Source organism: Cucurbita pepo, chromosome 13, assembly GCF_057944985.1.
Source record: "Cucurbita pepo subsp. pepo isolate OVF chromosome 13, ASM5794498v1, whole genome shotgun sequence".
Taxonomy (NCBI): domain Eukaryota; kingdom Viridiplantae; phylum Streptophyta; class Magnoliopsida; order Cucurbitales; family Cucurbitaceae; genus Cucurbita; species Cucurbita pepo.
Genome location: NC_141810.1, coordinates 10,538,162 through 10,559,420, shown reverse-complemented (window position 1 = coordinate 10,559,420; position 21,259 = coordinate 10,538,162). Strand labels below are relative to the sequence as shown.

General features: G+C 34.5%; 5 non-coding genes across 5 annotated transcripts; all 5 read left to right on the top strand.

The window, feature by feature from the left end:
- The first annotated feature begins 8,721 nt into the window (after positions 1 to 8,721).
- On the top strand, positions 8,722 to 8,803 carry TRNAS-GCU (transfer RNA serine (anticodon GCU)). The gene has a single exon. It is a non-coding gene; the product is annotated as a tRNA-Ser (tRNA).
- A 259-nt stretch (positions 8,804 to 9,062) lies between these two features.
- On the top strand, positions 9,063 to 9,144 carry TRNAS-GCU (transfer RNA serine (anticodon GCU)). Its single transcript has one exon. It is a non-coding gene; the product is annotated as a tRNA-Ser (tRNA).
- A 132-nt stretch (positions 9,145 to 9,276) lies between these two features.
- On the top strand, positions 9,277 to 9,358 carry TRNAS-GCU (transfer RNA serine (anticodon GCU)). The gene has a single exon. It is a non-coding gene; the product is annotated as a tRNA-Ser (tRNA).
- Positions 9,359 to 9,491: 133 nt separating this feature from the next.
- Positions 9,492 to 9,573, top strand: TRNAS-GCU (transfer RNA serine (anticodon GCU)). Its single transcript has one exon. It is a non-coding gene; the product is annotated as a tRNA-Ser (tRNA).
- Positions 9,574 to 10,349: 776 nt separating this feature from the next.
- Positions 10,350 to 10,430, top strand: TRNAS-GCU (transfer RNA serine (anticodon GCU)). The gene has a single exon. It is a non-coding gene; the product is annotated as a tRNA-Ser (tRNA).
- The last annotated feature ends 10,829 nt before the right edge of the window (positions 10,431 to 21,259 follow it).

Sequence of the window (21,259 nt, the reverse complement as noted above, 5' to 3'; positions counted from 1 at the left end):
GACGTGAACGACAGACGCTCCACAACAGGTTTTTGTTTTACAGCAGGCTTATTCAAGAAATCTTTTGTCGTTTTTGTTTTACAGCAGTAAAAAGAAAAGTACCGTTGCTTTGTCAAGTTGTGAAGCAGAATATGTAGCTGCTATTCAAGAATGCTTGTGGCTCAGAAGGCTTATTCAAGAAATCTTTTATCGTTTATTTTGAGTTTCAGCTGTTTTAAACATCTCGGTATTTAAAATAGCTTTTGTTTCGCTCGGTTTTAACATATATAAGTTGTTTTCTAGTTTTGCAGAACAAATATGAATACCTCTTTTGAAAATGAACACTTCATTGATTTCAAAAGATACCTTATACAATTGTTCTAATAAACAAGAGATAGATATTAGATTTCTTTTCATTTCAGGAACAAAAAGTACATTATCTAATATAATGAATCTATCTCCAAAAAACAACTTTAAATTTCCTACTGATCTTGCTGAGACAACCTCTCCTGTTCCAACCTGAGTGTTATCTCGCCGTCCGCAAGCATTCTCGAGGAGCTAGTTTCCTAGTAAAAAGAACAAATATGATTAGTCGCCCCTGAATCTAGTATCCAAGTTGAGTTGTCATACTCTACTAAACATATTTCTACAACGAGTAAATCATATTTACCTTGTTGTGTCTCTTCGGCTTTCTTCTCTGCAAGGTATTTTGGGCAGTTTCTTTTTCAGTGCCCGTTTTCGTTGCAATGGAAACATTTTCCTTTATTTGCTTTTTGAACCTTGTGTTTGCGGTCAGTAGGAATCTTATTTTTCCCTTTACCCTTCTTCTTCTTCATCAAAACACTTTTAGAAGTTGAAGGTCCAGACTTATTTTTGGAGGACGATCATCGTAGTAATTTCTTGGAGATAGCAACATTTGCTTCTCCTGTTTGTCCCTTGTTTGTTAAGAGGGACTGATAAGTCTGTAGCTCATTGAGAAGAGCAGTCAAGTTATATTCTATTTTGTTCATTACCACATTGGTGCGGAACTGGAAGAAGCTCTTCGGAAGAGACATCATGATAAAACTGACTTGACTTTTCTCATCAATGACAGCTTCATTTTCTTCTGCCACATTGAAATGGACCATCATGTCCAGGACATGTTCTCTAACTGAGGTCCCTTCTTTCATACGATAGTTGTAAATGTATTTTATGGCTTCATGTCTAAGGGAGAAGGACGGTTGTCCAAACATCCCTTTTAGAGATTCCATAATCTCTTTAGCAGTACCCATAACATCGTGTTTCTTAGCCAAAACATCAGATATGCTAGCTAGAATGTACACTCGGGCTTTGACATTTGCCTTTATCCATCTGTCATACGCATCCCGAACTGTTCGGTTTGCATTTGAGCTAGAGTTTGGAGGACACTCCTCAGTTAAAACAAACTTTAAATCATCAATGACCAGTATTGTGTTTAGGTTTGATTTCCAAGTTGTGTAATTGTCGCCGTTTAATTTCTCAGAAGCGAGTAATTGTACTATTGAGTTTGTCATGCTGTGATATAAAGAAAATTCTATTAGTGATTTGACTTAATCCTGTTTAATTCAATCAGTTTTAGCAAATGTAATAATGTACCCAAATCATTATTAATTTGCAACGATACTTTAGTGAGTTAGATCAACTGCTACCGAGGGGCAGTCAATCACTCATTCACTAAACCAAGACATTCTTGACTTAACCACTAATCCCAGAATAACTCTTGTTCCTATAGTGTTCTTAGTTATCGCTGTTTTGGTCAAGAATATACCAACTCTTAGTATTTCTTCGTAAGTGTGACCCACCATTTTCAGACCTCATAGATCGGTCCCAACAATGCTATCGAATGAAAAAGCCAAAGTTGGGAACGGACTTAAGAAATCCTTTCTATTTCTGGAGTTTGCGTTGTTTCGACTCCCATGTTACGACCCTCCGAATGGGTAGTTGCTCTAGGGCAACATGCAAGTGGAACATGAGAATCTCACGGTGCAACCTAGTGGTGGAGACCATAGGACGTATTTGATATACTTCCCTCTCCCACTTACTATAAATACTTTCTCTATTCACCTTGTTATTGACTCATGCAAATACCTTCCGAATGGAGGACGCTCCCAGGGCGACACGAGGCCGAGCATAAATCTCAATATGTGAATTTTACAGAGAGCGTGAAAAGAAAAAGATGTATCTTATACACCTTTTTCCTCCCACTAAGTATTTTAGATGGTTGGGTATACTCATTACTTAAGTATATTCCGGCTAATTAAATATAACTTAAGTCTAGGTGATTTTTCTAAATCTTACATCACTTAAGCATGCTCATAAAACTGGGCTAACTAAGCTCAAGTACTGGTCCGATCTTCTGGTAGTAGGTGTTCCGTAAACCGTCAACTTAAGTACCTCTAGCCTTAGACAAGATCGTGCCAGGTGAGCTTTCTCGTAACCGCAATTTTGTAAGACATCGACCTATTTTAACTATTAAAATTGATCGTGCTCGGTTCTTAACCCTAAGTGAGCATGCACTTATCTTTATTATAGATTTTAACGTCTATCTCGTTTTATGATGTTGAAAATAACCTATAACATGCATCTAACATGCTTTATATAACACTTATATAATCATCCATTCCATGCAATAATATAACAATTTATATCTATCACTTATGGAACCCTAGACATGCATACTATACATTATAACACTTATACCATACTTGGAATGCATGAAACATGCTTAGCCTATGGTTGGATTTTAAATCTATATGACATACTTTATGCATATACATTTTCTATTTAATTAAAACATACATTCATAATGCATAATTAATTAAACACACTAAAGTGAGTTGGTTTTGGCATTTTAAAGCAAGCAATTAACTAAATATTACATTAATAATTAAAAATAACTTGAGCTGCTCCCGAGGATCACGAACTGGGCGAACAAACCCTTAAAATGTTGAATCGGACCCCAACGGCAGAAAAAACACCCGAACCGCCTCTTCCATCTTCTTCGGTTCAGCATGCTATCTCTTCCATTTTCGATCATTTACAACCTAAAATGAACTCTAATGAGTCCATAAAAATTACAGACCTTTCTTCATTCATTAAAGCTCATACACATTAGGCTTATTACAATAATTGTATCTAATGGAAGCATAAAAGAAATGTCAAAACCAAAACCATCCACTTTAGCAACCACAAATTTCATTCATGAAATGGTACCCACCATGATCAAATTAATGTAAATAAAGTGCTTAAAACTTGCTCTGATACCAATTGATGGTATTAATATAACACATGCGGAAGCAATTTGGATCTTAGGCACTTTTAGAACATCAATTATAGTAAATAACTAGCCTGTTCATAAGTGTTAAAACTTAATGAGTTTAGACACTAACCTTTTGTAGTTCAAACTCCTTTTTCCTCACGAACCAGTTTCGAATCACCACTAGTGTCTTCTCCACTATCCTCTAGCCTTAGAACGGGATTGTGGAATCCGGTGAGTGACTAAACTTGGGAGGGATTTTGTATATGTGAAGAGAGTGTTTGTGAGAGGTTTTTCTCAAGGTTTTTCACCAAGAAGAAGAAGACCTTCCATGTACCATGATCACTCTATTTAAAGAGTCATGTTTGCATATTCATGCAAATTTGAGATCACCAAATTATGACACTCAAAATTCCACCCAAATGTTTGGGATTATGTGGCAAGCATGCATGTTTGAGTTAACCAAATTTTGACACTCAAAATTCCACTCAAACTTGTGGGGTTTATTTGGCAAGCATGCAAGTTTTGGTTAAACCAAATTTTGACACCTCAAAATTCCACTAACATGGATTTTTCCATTAAATGAAGTCAACATTTTGACTTTCTTCATTTTAATTCAACAATTAATTTGAATAATGAATTTCAAATTAAAGTAAAATTTAAATGATTAATTAAACTATTTAATTAATATTTAATATTAATTCAAATGTCAATCCCAATCAATTCCAACACATAATTGATTAAGATATTTAAATCTTATTTAAATATCTCAGATTCTCTCTTTTTGTTTAATTCGTAAATAAAACAAAAATGCGGTTAAATATATCGTATATATGTAGCGCATATTCCCTAATTTGAATTCGAACACTTCGAACTCACTCGTCACACTGTTCTATGGTTTAGGTCGATATGAGCTAGCAGAGGGACCTAATGGACCTATAGATCATGGGCTCCAACGATCCAAGATTAACCGGTTAAACTCATTAACCTTGTTAACCAACATTCATTAACTACTAGAACACTCCACTATCGCCTAGTAGTTGCACTCCCCTCACTATAGATATATTTCTGTCCATTTGATACAATCATGATTAGTAAGTCGATCCTTCACAGGTTGTTCGTAACTAGAGCTGGGTCAATTTACCGTTTTACCCCTAAAGTTACTTCTTGTTCCTTATGTCTCACTGATCCTCTAATGAATAATTGGTTTGTGGTCCAACCAGTAAACCGAATCCCTCTCAGGCCAATGAGAGGGTGGGGCCCCTTGTTCTAGACTTGGAGTCAGTGCTTAAGGGAACTACCTCTCTTCTATCCCTAAAAGTGGGTAGGAGTGAATTCCATCTTGCATCCCACGTCCCCAGCCATTCACCCAGTCTTACCCCTGAAATGGGAGGCATATTGAATCGGCGAACTAGAGCCACTCTCACCCATGAAAATCTAAGGATAATTCTGAATAAACAGGAGTTCATGGTTAGCTCATGATTAAAATTGAGTTACCTAGGTTATCGAATGAAAAGAAAACCAGTCTCAACAGTAAACGACAATATAAAGTGAGAGTGGTTTTCTTCATGGTCCGATCTTATGCAATACTCATTGCATAGGACGCCCCACTCACATGTCTCCACACGTACAATTTAGTGATCACATTGTTTATATCATATACAAAAGTGGGCCGCATCCATAGTGTCCCTAGAATAAGGTACTCAGCCTTATCCTTATACTATAGATCATTTGGACTATATACTTGAACTTGATCCACTCTTACGTCTCTACATATAGTTCAAGTAATCATACTATAGCCAGAGTGTTCTTAGTTTATTTGATTTAGATTAATGATCGTAAAGTTCACTTTATTCAATAACAATCTTTACGGAATAAACAACAATAATAACTTTATTGAAAATAGAATATGTTTTTGTTTACAAACTATGAGTTTTAGGACATAAAACCCAACAATGTATGGAAGCTTATCTACAGAGACAAGATTTGTTGGATTTAATTGAAGGTGATGACACAGAAATTCCAGCAGATACTCCACAGAATGCAAAATTACGCCAACAATGAAAGATCAAATGTGGAAAAGCCTTATTTACCTTGCGAACTTTGATTAGCAAGGAGTATATTGATCATGTTCGTGATTTAAAGTCACCCAAGCAAGTGTGGGAAACCCTTCAAAAGTTGTTCACTAAGAAAAATACAGCTCGATGCAATTTCTAGAGAATGAACTGGCTGTGGTAACTCAAGGTAATTTTTCTATTCACGAATATTTCTTGAAAGTGAAAAATCTATATTCTGAAATTTCAGAATTATATGCTGAGGAGCCAGTGAGTGATGCTCATTACGGCGTTATCTTATTCGTGGATTACAAAAAGAATTTATGCCTTTTGTTTCCTCAATATGGGTGGGCAAATCAGCCTACGATAATTGAACTGGACAATCTTCTTTCAAATCAGGAAGCCTTGGTTAAGCAAATGACCAGCAGCAACAAGTTTTCCCCAAAGTCAGAAGATGCGTTGTATGTCAAAGATCAAATGAGACAAAATTTTCATTCAAAGCCTTCATCAAGTAATGCGAATCAATTTAGAAGTTAGCAGTCGTCAAAAAAGCCATTTAAAGTTTGTTACAGGTGTGGAAAACCTAGCCATTTTAAACGAGATTGTCAGGTGAAAGTGGTGTGTCATCATTGCGGAAAATCAGGCCATATTAAGCCAAATTGCCGAGTCAAAATGCAAGAATCAGAAGAAAATGTTGTACACGTAAGAAAAAATTCTTTAGATCTAATTTGGGAATACTGCTTAACCAGTGAAGTTCTTGACCAGCCAACAAACGTTGTACATCAAGATCATGTTTCTACAGAAGATGCCAATTATGCCACCCCTAGTGACCCTTCTGTTTATTTCACGGCCTTGGACTTGGGATTTGATGAATTGATGATTTCGAGCTAACCTTTGGCGATCTTGAAGGTCTTTTCCTTCCCTATGAGGCTAACGATTTTCTCATCTCCGAAGATTTGGATCAAACTACCAATTTGTTGGATCAAACTCCCATGACTACCAAACTTCTTGAATATCCTTAAAATTACACCTTATTCCAATTCCCGGAGATGAGGAAATCGTAGTTTGATCCAAATCTTCGGAGATGAGGAAATCTTTAGCCTCATAGGGAAGGAAAAGACCGTCAAGATCGCCAAAGGTTAGCTCGAAATCATCATTTTCGTCGAATCCCAAATCTAAGGCCGTGAAATAAACAGAAGGGTCACTAGGGGCGGCATAATTGGCATCTTCTGTAGAAACATCATCTTGATGTACAACGTTTGTTGGCTGGTCAAGAACCTCAGTGGTTAAGCAGTATTCCCAAATTGGATCTAAAGAATTTTTTCTTACGTGTACAAATTTGCTTTTGATTCCTGCATTTTAACTCGGCAATTTGGCTTAATATGGCCTGGCTTTCCGCAACGATGACACACCACTTTCACTTGACAATCTCGTTTAAAATGGCCAGGTTTTCCACACCTGTAGCAAGCTTTAAATGGCTTCTTTGAAGACTGCTCACTTCTGAATTGATTCACATTACTTGATGAAGGCTTTGAATGAAAATTTTCTCCTTTGATCTTTGACATACAACACATCTTCTAACTTTGGGGAAAACTCGTTGCCGCTGGTCATTTGCTTAACCAAGGCTTCGTGATTTGAAAGAAGATTCTCCAGTTTAATTACCGTAGGCTGATTTGCCCACCCTTGTACTGAGGAAACAAAAGGTATAAATTCTTTTCGCAATCCACGAATAAGATAACGTCGTAATCGAACATCACTCACTAGCTCCTCAGCATCTAATTCTGAAATTTCAGAACATAGATTTTTCACTTTCAAGAAATATTCTTCAATAGAAAAATTACCTTGAGTTACCACGGCCAGTTCATTCTCTAGAAATTGCAATTGAGCTATATTTTTCTTAGTGAACAACTTTTGAAGGGTTTCCCACACTTTCTTGGGTGACTTTAAATCACGAACATGATCAATATACTCCTTGCTAATCAAAGTTCGCAAGGTAAATAAAGCTTTTCCACATTTGATCTTCCATTGTTGGCGTAGGAGTATCTGCTGGAATTTCTGTGTCATCACCTTCAATTAAATCCAACAAATCTTGCCCTTGTAGATAGGCTTCCATGCATAACTTCCAATAACTATAGTTATTGTCAACAAGCTTTTCCATAGCTACGCCCATAGAAGCACCTCCACCATTCATCTAATTGAGTAATAATATCAAACCGTATCAACTTGGCTCTGATACCAACGGTCACAATATCTCACGCTCAAATGTGGGAATAAATATGAAATTATTATTACTCAAAGAAAATAATACAGGGACAACTGAAATAATAAACTATTTACTGTGGCTTTGTTTTATTGAGGGGAGGGCTCGTAATTAAACAAAAATAAATCCTATAAATAGCTCCTACAAAACCCAAATTAAACTATTCCTCCTAGTAAGGATGAGTGGCTTAACAAGTTGACTAATTCCACCTAACAATAAGTTGCACTAATTTTGACAATTACTAGTTCGAGTGTTGCACTAATTTTGACAATTACTTGTTTTTGAGTCATAGCAAGTAATTTTTGTTCTTTTATTGTTTTTGAAAATGTATTAGAGAAAGTTTAACTTTCAAGTTTTTGTATAGCTTAGACCTCTTCTACAAATAACATGTGTCTCTTTGGCTGAATGGTTAAAGGCGTGTGCCAAATAAAATCTTAATGTCGAATTAATAAGTTATTTGTATTTTTTATTCTTTTATTATTTTAAAAATCTATTAGAAAAAGTTAACTTTCAATTTTTTGTAAACCTTAGACCTCTACTACAAAAGACATGTGTCGCTTTGGCCGAGTGGTTAAGGCGTGTGCCGGCTAAGTACATGGGGTTTCCGCCTGAGAGTTTGAATCTCTCAGGCGACATGAAATAAAATTTTAATGCCGAGTTAATTAGATATTTGTATTTTTTTTATTTTTATTTTTTAAAAAATCTATTAGAAAAGGTTTAACTTTCAAATTTTTGTATATAGCTTAGACCTCTACTACAAAGAACATGTGTTGCTTTGGCTGAGCGGTTAAAGCATGTGCCTACTAAGTATATGGGATATTCTTGCGAAAGTTTGAATCTCTCCGGCGATGTGAAATAAAATTTTAATGGCGAGTTAATTAGATATTTGTATTTTTTTTTTTTTAAATCTATTAGAAAATGTTTAACTTTCAAATTTTTGTATAGCTTAGACCTCTACTACAAAGGACATGTGTTGCTTTGGTCAAGTGGTTAAGGCGTGTGCCTGCTAAGTATATGGGGTTCCCTCGCGATAGTTTGAATCTCTCAAGTGACGTGAAATAAAATTTTAATGCCGAGTTAATTAGATATTTGTTTTTTTTTTCTTTTATATTCAAATTTTTGTATAGCTTAGACCTCTACTACAAAGGACACATGTCGCTTTGGTCGAGTGGTTAAGGCGTGTGCCTGCTAAGTACATGGGGTTTCCCCGCGAGAGTTCGAATCTCTCAGGCGACGTGAAATAAAATTTTAATACCGAGTTAATTAGATATTTGTTTTTTTTTCTTTTATTTTTTTAATAATCTATTAGAAAAAGTTTAACTTTCAAATTTTTGTATAGCTTAGACCTCTACTACAAATGACATGTGTTGCTGTGGCCGAGTGGTTAGTTAATTAGATATTTGTTTTTTTTTCTTTTATTTTTTTTAAAATCTATTAGAAAAAGTTTAACTTTCAAATTTTTGTATAGCTTAGACCACTACTACAAAGGACACGTGTCGCTTTGGCCGAGTGGTTAAGGCGTGTGCCTGCTAAGTACATGGGGTTTCCCCGCGAGAGTTCGAATCTCTCAGGCGACGTGAAATAAAATTTTAATACCGAGTTAATTAGATATTTGTTTTTTTTTTCTTTTATTTTTTTAAAAATCTATTAGAAAAAGTTTTAACTTTCAAATTTTTTTATAGCTTAGACCTCTACTACAAAGGACACGTGTCTCTTTGGCCGAGTGGTTAAGGCGTGTGCCTGCTAAGTACATGGGGTTTCCCCGCGAGAGTTCGAATCTCTCAAGCGACGTGAAATAAAATTTTAATGCCGAGTTAATTAGATATTTGTATTTTTTTTTTCTTTTATTTTTTTAAAAATCTATTAGAAAAAGTTTAACTTTCAAATTTTTGTATAGATTAGACCTCTACTACAAAGGATATGTGTCGTTTTGGCCGAGTGGTTAAGGCGTGTGCCTGCTAAGTACATGGGGTTTCCCCGCGAGAGTTCGAATCTCTCAAGCGACGTAAAATAAAATTTTAATGCTGAGTTAATTAGATATTTGTTTTTTTTTTCTTTTATTTTTTTTAGACCTCTACTACAAAGGACATGTGTTGCTTTGGCCGAGTGGTTAAGGCATGTCCGTGCTAAGTACATGGGGTTTCCCCGCGATAGTTTGAATCTCTCAGGCGACGTGAAATAAAATTTTAATGACCTCTACTACAAAGGACACGTGTCGCTTTGGCCGAGTGGTTAAGGCGTGTGCCTGCTAAGTACATGGGGTTTCCCCGCGATAGTTCAAATTTCTCAGACGACGTGAAATAAAATTTTAATGCCGAGTTAATTAGATATTTGTTTTTTTTTCTTTTATTTTTTTTAAAATCTATTAGAAAAAGTTTAACTTTCAAATTTTTGTATAGCTTAGACCTCTACTATAAATGACACGTGTCGCTGTGGCCGAGTGGTTAAGGCGTGTGCAATCTCTCAGGCGACATGAAATAAAATTTTAATGCCGAGATAATTAGATATTTGTATTTTTTTTCTTTTATTTTTTTTAAAATCTATTAGAAAAAGTTTAACTTTCAAATTTTTGTATAGCTTAGACCTCTACTATAAATGACACGTGTCGCTGTGGCCGAGTGGTTAAGGCGTGTGCAATCTCTCAGGCGACATGAAATAAAATTTTAATGCCGAGATAATTAGATATTTGTATTTTTTTTCTTTTATTTTTTTTAAAATCTATTAGAAAAAGTTTAACTTTCAAATTTTTGTATAGCTTAGACCTCTACTACCCAAGACATGTGTCGCTTTGGCTGAGTGGTTAAGGCATGTGCCTGCTAAGTACATGGGGTTTCCCGCAAGAGTTCGAATCTCTCAGGCGACGTGAAATATAATTTTAATGCCGAGTTAATTAGATATTCGTTTTTTTTTTCTTTTATTTTTTTTAAAATCTATTAGAAAAAGTTTAACTTTCAAATTCTTGTATAGCTTATACCTCTACTACAAAGGACACGTGTCTCTTTGGCCGAGTGGTTAAGGCGTGTGCCTGCTAAGTACATGGGGTTTCTCGCGATAGTTTGAATCTTTCAGGCGACGTGAAATAAAATTTTAATGCCGAGTTAATTAGATATTTGTTTTTTTTTTTCTTTTATTTTTTTAAAAATCTATTAGAAAAAGTTTAACTTTCAAATTCTTGTATAGCTTATACCTCTACTACAAATGACACGTGTCGCTTTGGCCGAGTGGTTAAGGCGTGTGCCTGCTAAGTACATGGGGTTTCCCGCGATAGTTCGAATCTCTCGTGAAATAAAATTTTAATGCCGAGTTAATTAGATATTTGTATTTTTTTTTCTTTTTTTTTTTTTTTAAATCTATTAGAAAAAGTTTAACTTTCAAATTTTTGTATAGCTTAGACCTCTACTGCAAAGGACACGTGTCGCTTTGGCCGAGTGGTTAAGGCGTGTGCTTGCTAAGTACATGGGGTTTCCCCAAATAAATTTTAATGCCGAGTTAATTAGATATTTGTATTTTTTTTCTTTTATTTTTTTTAAAATCTATTAGAAAAAGTTTAACTTTCAAATTTTTTGTATAGTTTAGACCTCTACTACAAAGGACATGTTTCACTTTGGCCGAGTGGTTAACGCGTGTGTCTGCTAAGTACATGGGGTTTCCTCGCGAGAGTTCAAATCTCTCAAATAACCTCTACTACAAAAGATATAAGTTGCGGTATTTGCTTGTTACTTTGCATAGACCTCTACTACATAAGATATAAGTTGCTTAACGTTCTCTATTTTTGATTCATACCGAGAGATTCATGTGGGGCCTCATAGTTTGTGGCTTTTTGGACCTCTCTTGGCATATCCGATTGTCTTCGATCATAATGTGAAATACATTAAATATTTAAAAATTTTCTAAAATTTCTTACCCTTTTTTGGTCCTTTTATCCTTTCTTTTTACTATTTTGAAATTTAGACAAACGGTATGGCAGCATGAAAACAATTGGGGGTGACACTCGAGGAAAAGATCATGTGACACCCGAATAAAGGAGGGGTACATGAATGAAGTGAGACGGATCCGAATGAGAGTACTTCTAAAGATATAATGACTAAGAAACTTAAAAGTTACCATCTTTACCAAAATGGTGCACTCTCCTTTCGTAGGTTCAACAAAGAAATCCTAAATTAAATTGCTTTCCTTGAAAAAAAAATTATGTTGGGTGACCTTAGAGAAATATTTTTAGAAAGCATGTGAATGAAGATAAAGCATTTTCAAAGAATTTGTGTCAGTTTGTGTGGATAATCTTCACTCTTAGAAGTGAGAAACAAATACTATGACCATGTTGCACTAGAATGTTGGGGCCATCAAGTGCTAAATCCAGATTTCAAATTTGGGATTCAAAATTCTAATTTGAATCTTAGACATGTGTAGGTTAACACGACATCAATGAAAAATAAAATAGTTTAAATAAGTTGTATAAGGAGGTAATCTAATTCTAGTTTTATCTCTTGGTTGATTCAAATTTTGTACAAGGAGGTGTTAATCTCTCTTTGATTCAAGAGTTCTTACTTCAACCAAAGCTTGGATCGTTGGGCTGAGAATTATGGTTTCCTTATCTCCGGTTCTCACAATTTTCTTTATGGTTCCATAAATTAGACTTCAAGATGGATCTACTAAAGAAAATTTGGAGCAATCGAATACCAAAAGCTCAAGAACAAAGGACCCGAACGTCAACGTCGAGGTAAGTAGTCATCTTAGACTTTTCTTAAGAAATACTTTAGAAATCATTTGGATTTCATTAGGGAACTTTTAGACTTTTCTTAAGAAATACTTTAGAAATCATTTGGATTTCATTAGAGAACTTAAGCTAAGTATGAATTAATGGAACCGTGAGTTAAGATTCCGAACTAAGCGATTTGCTCGAGATTCAATTAACATTAAAATTATCAACTAAATAAACTCTGGTGCTCATGAAATTTTAATGCTAAGAATATGATGGCATTTTAAGATTATATATGAAACTTTTTTGTCGTTAGAAAAGATTAAGTAGCTAAACCAAGTAATGGTGTAAAATAATCGTAATGCCCCTAAGGTAACCTACCTTTGATTCATGTTTCGAATGATCTCCAAATGTCATAAAATTGTTTCAGACGCCTTATTTCATTATTTATAAGGATCATATTAAGTTTTTGAATCATTAGATTATGTTTGGGGCTCGAACCAAGTTTAGGATGCTAAATGACTAGAATGCCTCTAGAGTAACGTATCATTGGTTCATGACCTAAATGATATGAGGTTTTTAATGAATGGAATAAGGTGTAATTTTAAGGATATTCAAGAAGTTTGGTAGTCATGGGAGTTCGTTTAGGGGTTGAACCAAGAATAAAGTGTAAAATGACTCAAATGCCCCTACTTGTCTGAGCATTGGTTTATGGACCAAATGAACTCCAAATGACCTAATATTTTATATATAGTCTATTTTCAGGGATATAAGGTGTTAGGCAAGATTTAAAATTAGTATTTTTTTTTTTTTTAGGGGTTATACCAAGAATAAGTACAAAACGACAAAAATGACCTACATGCCTAAGCTTTGGTTTATGGACCAAATAACTCCAAATGACCTAAGATTTTATATATGCCTATTTTCAATTATATAAGAGGCTATGAAAGTTTCAAAGTTATTGGAGCATGCAGAGAGCTAAACCAAGAACAAGGATAAAATGACCAAAATACTACCGAGACAAGGACAATTCCAAGGTTCAAACTCCCTCCAAATAACCTAAGGATTTAAGTAAAGCCTATATATATGGACATGGAGATCTACCCAAGAGTTGTGAGAGTTTGAAATATTTTAAGAGATATATAAATGGCCAAAATACCTATATAAGGATTCTAATATGTTTTCGAGGCCGAATAGAACAAGTTTTATGAATCCCATAAGAGACATATGCCATGTAAGTTTCCAAGGACATTAGAACATGGTTGGGCTATAAGCCAAGATTTAAAGGAAATGACTAAACTATCCCTAAAGGCCCTAGTAAGGATCCATGGTTTGTCTAATTATCTCAAGACACAGGTTAGGATCCTTATAGAGACTTAGGCAAGTTGTTATGGAGTTCACATATACATGGCCTATGAGATTTTCGACTCATGTGTTGTTATGCTATGAGAATAACCTTTTGTGCAAGAACTAAAGAAACCATGAGACTAGGAAAACACTCCAAGGACAAGTACCAAGAAAATAGCACAACACCAACCCTTAGACCACCAAGACTCAAGAACATGAAGAGAAACTCCGGTATGATATTACACAATTAGAACATATTTAGGGTATGGCCCAACACTGAAACGGTAAAAGATGAAAAATACTCTTACCAACTTAAAATAATTCATGAAGATTCTAGTTATGACAAATATGGTCTCACGATTGACTTGAGCTCATGAGGATGACGTGTTACACAAATAAGAAATGTACACTTTAGGGCCATGAATTCTAAGCATGTCATTAAGATAGAGTGTGTTACCGGTACGCATTACTCTAGGGTTAGCCTAGGAGGCTATGCAAAGATTTTCTAGCCTAACGATATGAACAAGACATGAGCATTACAGACTCCATGCCCTAAAGTTATCATGATTTTAAAGAAGGCTAGGTAATACTCTAATTATGTTCAAGGTGACCCATGACCTCTTACCATGCGGTGCTTCCCGAGGCCCATATTTTTCTCTTCTAGGTGGGATGCCCTGCATCACGGTTCTACATATTCAACCATGCAACATCATAATCTTGACACACTCACGACAAGCCTTAAGAGAAACTTAAGCCCCATATATATTTTTCATCGGACTTTGTGGCTTTTTCAAACCTTAGGCGAGGTTTGTCTTCGCCAATCGAACATCGCTTGTGTAGAATCCAAACTTGTTCGATCACACATGTCACTTACGCGTGCATGTTCAATAGTCTGCGATACAACTGATATGCCTCTACACTAGACCAAATGATATGAACCAAGGTATCAATCATACAAGATAAGTTTTAATGAAGATGTAAAAATAATGTTGTTCAAATTATCACAAGATGCTGCAATTCATGCCACATTAAAAAAGAATCAAGCTCCATTTATTCTTGAATGACTACAAATTTTTTGTGGATGAAAATTTATTTCTTTAATACATTTTAATGTTTATTTACATAGTGGCTAATTATGGTCATAATAGTGGCTAATTATGGTCATAATGTATATACCTAGTGAATAGTTATGGTCATGAAGTATGAAAGTTACAACTCTTGGATTGTCTCATGGAAGGTTAAGGTTTTCATTTTGAGGCTATATAAAGTTATGTATATTATTTTGTTAAATAGACTTGAAAAATATAGTAAAAGGAGCATTTGTGCTTCCATTTAGCCAATGACTAAGTTTATTTGCAATTATGTATAGTTTAGGTTGCATGTAGAATCATTTTGTTGGGACTTATGCCCTAAAGCCTTGTAATTAATTATTTAGTTTTTAACAATAATTTTATTATTTTATTTATAATTTAATTGTTATCTATGGTATGAAAATCCAAAGTTATTAATGTAATCTTGAACAGTATGTGGTTGACATACAAGAGGATCGTGTTCAGGTAATAACTTAAAGAGTCTATAGTATATGGATAAGGTTGGGTGCCTTATCCTGGTAACACTATTGATACGGCCCACTTTGAAATCGTTACAAATGATTTGATCCAAATCGTGCATGTGGAGACATGTAAGTGGGGGTATCCTATACAATGAGCTTGTATAAGGCTGAACAAAGAAATATTTAATCTATCTTTATAAATCCATTAATTGAGAAGATTAATATTTCACATGATGATCATATGTGACTCAATCTTAATCCTGAGTGAGTATTTCGGGACTTGAACAATGAGGCCCCGCCCTCTCATTGCCTTGAGAGGGACTTGGTTTATAATTCGATCATAAACAAATTGTTCTTTAGAGAATCAGTGGTACTTAAAGGTGAAAGATGTACTTATAAGTAAAAAGGACTTTTGACCCAGCTGTAATTCTGACCATTTTCTTTAACTTTCTCTCTCCTCCCAGGCGTCTTCGATGGTCGTTTTCTCATTTTTGTCCCTTGTGGATATGAGTTGTATTGCTCCTCTGGTAGCTTCCTCTTCGTCGACGGTCTTGTAACGTTTTTATGCACCTACAAATGCGTGAATCTCTACGTTACGACTTTCCTTAAACCCATCCTCGTTGGCGACACTAAATGATATAGCGGCCCCAATATACGATGTACTTACCACCAAAATATGGAGGTCCGTTACTTATCCTTTTTGTGGTGTGAGTGTGTTCTCCATTGTAAGAAAACGAGATCGAGGTCCCGGCATCGCGTTCTGAAAAAAACCCTTTATCTTCTCCTTATCCCTCTCTGTCTGTAACTCCTTTCTCTTTTTAGGTGCTCGGTAGATGACATACTACTAAGTGGGGTGTGTTGCTGCAAGGTGGGTTCGTGGGTCAGTTGGGTGGCACGAAAATTCTGGCGAGTTGCCTGAATTTTAACGAGGCCTCAACCTTTCTTTTAAATTCATGAATTTACAAAATTTGAGCAAGTCTCATGAGAAAGTTAGGTGCCATTTCTAAAAGTTGTCGAATGGCATATGATAAGTCTATGACTAGAACTCTTGATGCAAATTGGAGCTATGGAGGCATACTAAATGAGATTCTAGGTATATTTAAACAAGTAACCATGTTGAATTCCCTTTAGACGTTACTGGTGGGAATCACCATGGTTTTCTTTGAAATTAAAATATACATGTTACGTATAAGCACTTAGATGAGGTACATTCTTAGACCAATGAGGTAGATTCATATTAGTCGCAATACGATTATACCTTACTTAGAACTCGATCTGTTTCGAGTATATGGCATTGTGTATTGAAATAAAGTAGAGGTTCTTATCAAGACTTTTGTCATAAACATACTTCGGATGGATTAGGGATAACATGAATACACTATGAGATGACATACTTGAGGGTCCCTCCCTCCCGATCATGACATGATATTATGATCCAACTTTTGTCATAACCTATTCCTTAGTATGTATGCATCCGGTCACAATTATAGAACCTCAATATCCCTAGACCATATATGGTATCATGTGCTGAAATGATTTAGTGCTTCAACAAGACCTTTGTTACATAAACTAGTCTTTGGGTGGTCTGGAGATCATATGAATACATTATGAGATGAGAGAAACGAGTATGACATGATATTATTGTCCTACTTCAGAATTGTCATCTATTCTTTGGTATGTATGCAATCAAATAAGATTAAAATCTTAGCTTCTACAAGTCATCAGTGTCACTCAAACGTGGGTCATGCCTCACCATGACATGCATGGATCAATATATCGTCGCGCCTCACCATGCTCATCGATATGTATGTATCACACAACACACACATACACATATAATAAATAAATAAATACATACATACATACATGTATGTGTATGTGTATGTATATAGCACATACTTATACCTTTTTATAATTTTCATATTCTTATGGAAAATTTACCATCTATTCATTTAATATTCTTTTATAAAAAAAATTTGCGGTAAAATTTGAAAGATCCACTTAATAATAATTATTTATTGATAAAAAAAAATAACTAATTTCTATATTAGATAATAGACTTTGTAAGTACTTTATTATAATTTTATTTTGATTTTTGATTTATTTATGTTTTAAATTTTATTATTGGATCCATACCTATTTATTTTCTATTTTCTATTTTTAAAAAATAAAATAAAATTTGCAACTATGAACCTAATTTAAGAAAATTTCTTAGTAAAAAAAAGTATAATTCTTTTTAACAAAAATATCAAAAGAATAAATAGAGATTAATATTGAGATATCCAATATGACCATTAATAAAAAAATAATTAATCTAATTAAAGGTTAATCAAATGAATATAGAAATATCATTTAAATCTAAACAAACAATTATTTTGGATTAGAACATGTTTTAAACTTCATTTAATATTTTGAATGGTAAACTTTTTCAATCCTATAATTCCTTATAAAATAATGAAGTCGTCTAATCTAACAATAAAAAATTCACGTTAGGTTGATTCGAGTTGTTCGAGTAATTTACTAAAAAAAATTTAATAAAAATAAATTGTTAATATAGAAAACCTTTGTTAATTTATTTTTAAATAAGAATTTAGTTGACTTCTTTCTTGGAGTAACTATTTCAACACTCTAATACACATAAAATAATTTTAAAAGAACAAACAACACAAACAAGATGCCAAATTTAAAACGTTCTCACTGTTTCCTTACACTAAAGTCTGTTCTCGTAATATTCTATGTAAATCCAACTATTTAATTTATCACCAAACTTTTTACCCTTAAAATAATAATAATAGTAATAAATCCCTTTTCTATTTTTAATTCCTAAATTATCCTATAAAATATTTTTGGTCCTCCTAATAAAAAAAAGACATAAACTCACTAAGAAAATTCATCATGGAACTTCTCCAAAAATCCACAAAAGTCGTGTAATTATTGTTTTCTTTCTCTTTGAATTTCATTTTTTTTTTTCTTTTGATCCATCTTGTGGGCTTGACTTGTTCTTCTACTTTTTATTGGTTTTTCTTTCGGATTACTGAAAATGATTATGGATTTTTGTTCAAAACCGCGATTTGTTGAAGAACTTTTTTTTCTTAGAACCGAAAATTCGAAAATGCAACCAATGCAAAGATGAACACATAAACCCAACTGCAGTTTGAGCATTATTTTCTTGAGCAACAAAAAGATATTGAATCATCTTCGATTTTTTTCGGCAGCTTACTGTGGCGAGAATCTCGGCCGTGATCGTACTGGCATTGGTGAGCTTAGCCACCGTGGACGCTGAATCCGCCCTTGAGTTCGAACTCTTTGAAATTTCAGGCAATCAATTGTCGGAAACACTCGGCGTTGCTGACAGAGTTTGGCGGCGTCGGCGACGGAGTAACTTCAAATACTCTCGTGTTCCGGAAAGTAATTGAACATCTCAACACACTGGCGGTGGATGACAGTGCTCAATTGGTCGTGCCATCGGGGAAATGGCTGACCGAAAGTTTTAATCTGACTAGCCATTTCACACTTTTTATCGATAAAAAAGCTAAAATTCTTGCATCCTAAGTTGGACCTATGACTACTTTATTTTTATAAAAGCTAACAATTTTGGGAGTGGTGATTTGAATTTTAATCTTTAATCGAAAATAAATGAGTTAAATTTGTTCCTCATAATTTAATGGTAGACTGAATGAGAATGGCCACTTGTGGAAGTTCTCCCATCTTATGGGAGGGGAAGAGATGCTCGGGTGGACGGTACAGCAGTCTCATTTTTTGAACTAATCTCACCGATATGGTTATCACCGGTGATTATTTTTCTCTAACCTTTTAACATTTTAATTTTTTTTTAAATGGTTTCCAAAATTGTAATCTTATAGGGTTATGTGCTATCAGAATTTAATAAAAAAAATTAAGGTAAATGAAAACATAAGAAAAGTATTTATAGAAAATAAAGTTGGGCTGATGACATGGTTTAGGTAACAACCGTACAATCAACGGTCAGAGATCTTCTTGGTGGGAAAAGTTTAAGAAAGGGGAGCTCAAGGTAACATGATCATATGTGATCGAGATCATGTACTTTGATCAAATCCAGGTTCGTCCATCCGATCTATAGCAAGTTTGACTATTTCACTTCAATTCCAATATACTTGGTATTTTATGATTATGCTTAAAAAAAAAAAAATAGTTAAAACTCGTAATAGTAGATAATTCAAATTACTCCCAACTAAAAAGAATTTTGAATTATATATATACACTATTATGATTTATTTTTAATTTAGTTTGGTTTGGTTGGGTCAAATGTGATTATCCAAGGGCTCACCATCTTGGATCCCGTTACCGAACCCAACATCGACGGAATCAATCCTGGTTCCCTTCTTTTATACCTTTAAAACTTTAGGGTTCTTTTCTTGGTCAATCTCTCTCCCTAATTCTCTATTCAATTTATCCAATTGTTGTTCGAACACTCGAATCGAATACTGCTACATTGTCTCTGGTGACGATTGCATCACCATCAAGAGTGGATGGGACCAATATGGTATCAAGTTTGGAATGCGGACTGAGGACCTTGTCATTTGTCGCCTCACTTGCATCTCACCAGATTCTGCAGGTATCGCCCTTGGCAGCGAAATATCGGCAGAATTCGAAACGTCAGGATCGAAAACGTCACTGCAATCAACACACAGTCTGCTGTCAGAAACTACTTATCTATAGCAGACTATACGATATTGTCGTCCATCATGCTTCCTTGGTCATTTTCATTCGAAACTACTTACTTGTTAGTCTACATTGGTAAATTTATTTCCATCTCAATTGTCATAATATTGTGTATTTTAACTATGTTCGAGATGTCTAACTGAAACATCTGACCTTCCATAGAAAAATCATTTTCATGCATATACTAGCATTTAGTAGCTTACTAAACTACAGCTTCCCATTTACAGTACCAACTTTGCATCATCCATACTTCAATTTACATTTACATTCCATGCAAGGTAAATCATAACATATTCTACATTATAATAAACATAGAATTAATTATAATAAACATAGAATTAAGGCAACAATAATTCAGTTAACTATAATACAGTAAATGGTGTCAAAATTCAATTATGAGTTATATTTTATAATGACATGCAGTAACAACATACCCAATCAATGATGTTTCTTTTTTAATTTTACGCATGACATATCTGACGGTGACGGGACATCAGCAGTGGGACCATGGAACATTCACAAACTAGACATGTCTTGGTCATTCTTAGGTTCCAAAGAGGTTTACTAGGTTCCTAAAGAGGCAATGTGACTTAACACAAACTTTCAACTTAGGAATCTCTATTCTAACTCCTCAAATCTTTCTTAGTCGGGAAGCACTAGGGTTTAGACTCCTCATCACCGCTCATGATCCTAGGGTTTTCAGTCTACTGGATGCGTCTTGATCTAGGTCGTCATCTAACCAGCTTGACTCTAGCGCCCTAGTCTTAACTATGTGCAGATAAACACACTTTACAAGGAGAACACACAATCGATCACTTGAAGCTAAGCATAATATATCATGAATTCATTCAAGCTCAACGAGGAGATAACATTCATTTGTTGCTCGAAGCACAAACTACAGTATCCCAATCTATTTTCTAGCATAGTGAAAAGTATTTAAATCATCACGTAGCATAATTCATCATCCTAGGGGCATTTTAGTAATTTTTCTTAATATAAATAGCATTCTCATCCAAATTACCCTTCTAGTATCCTAAACATGCATATTCTATGTAACAACCCGAAATTTTCTACTTAATTTAAGGTCGCTACTGTATACGTATCATAAACATTGAATGCGGAAGACTTCATTTAAATTCCATAAAACATAACCTTTATCTTAAAACACAACCATGCACTTACGTGTTTGAAACATCTTTTAAAATGACACAACAAAAGACTAAATAAAATGAATAAGAGTTTAAGTTAAAAACATCATATTCTAGCTATGTCTAAGAAAATAAATACCACTATCCTACGCATGTGCCATGGTCTCGAATTGCGATGTCGTCGTCAGGCGTACAGGAATGCCTTGCCTTAACCTGAAAAATGTAGTAGCACATGACTTGAATATTTA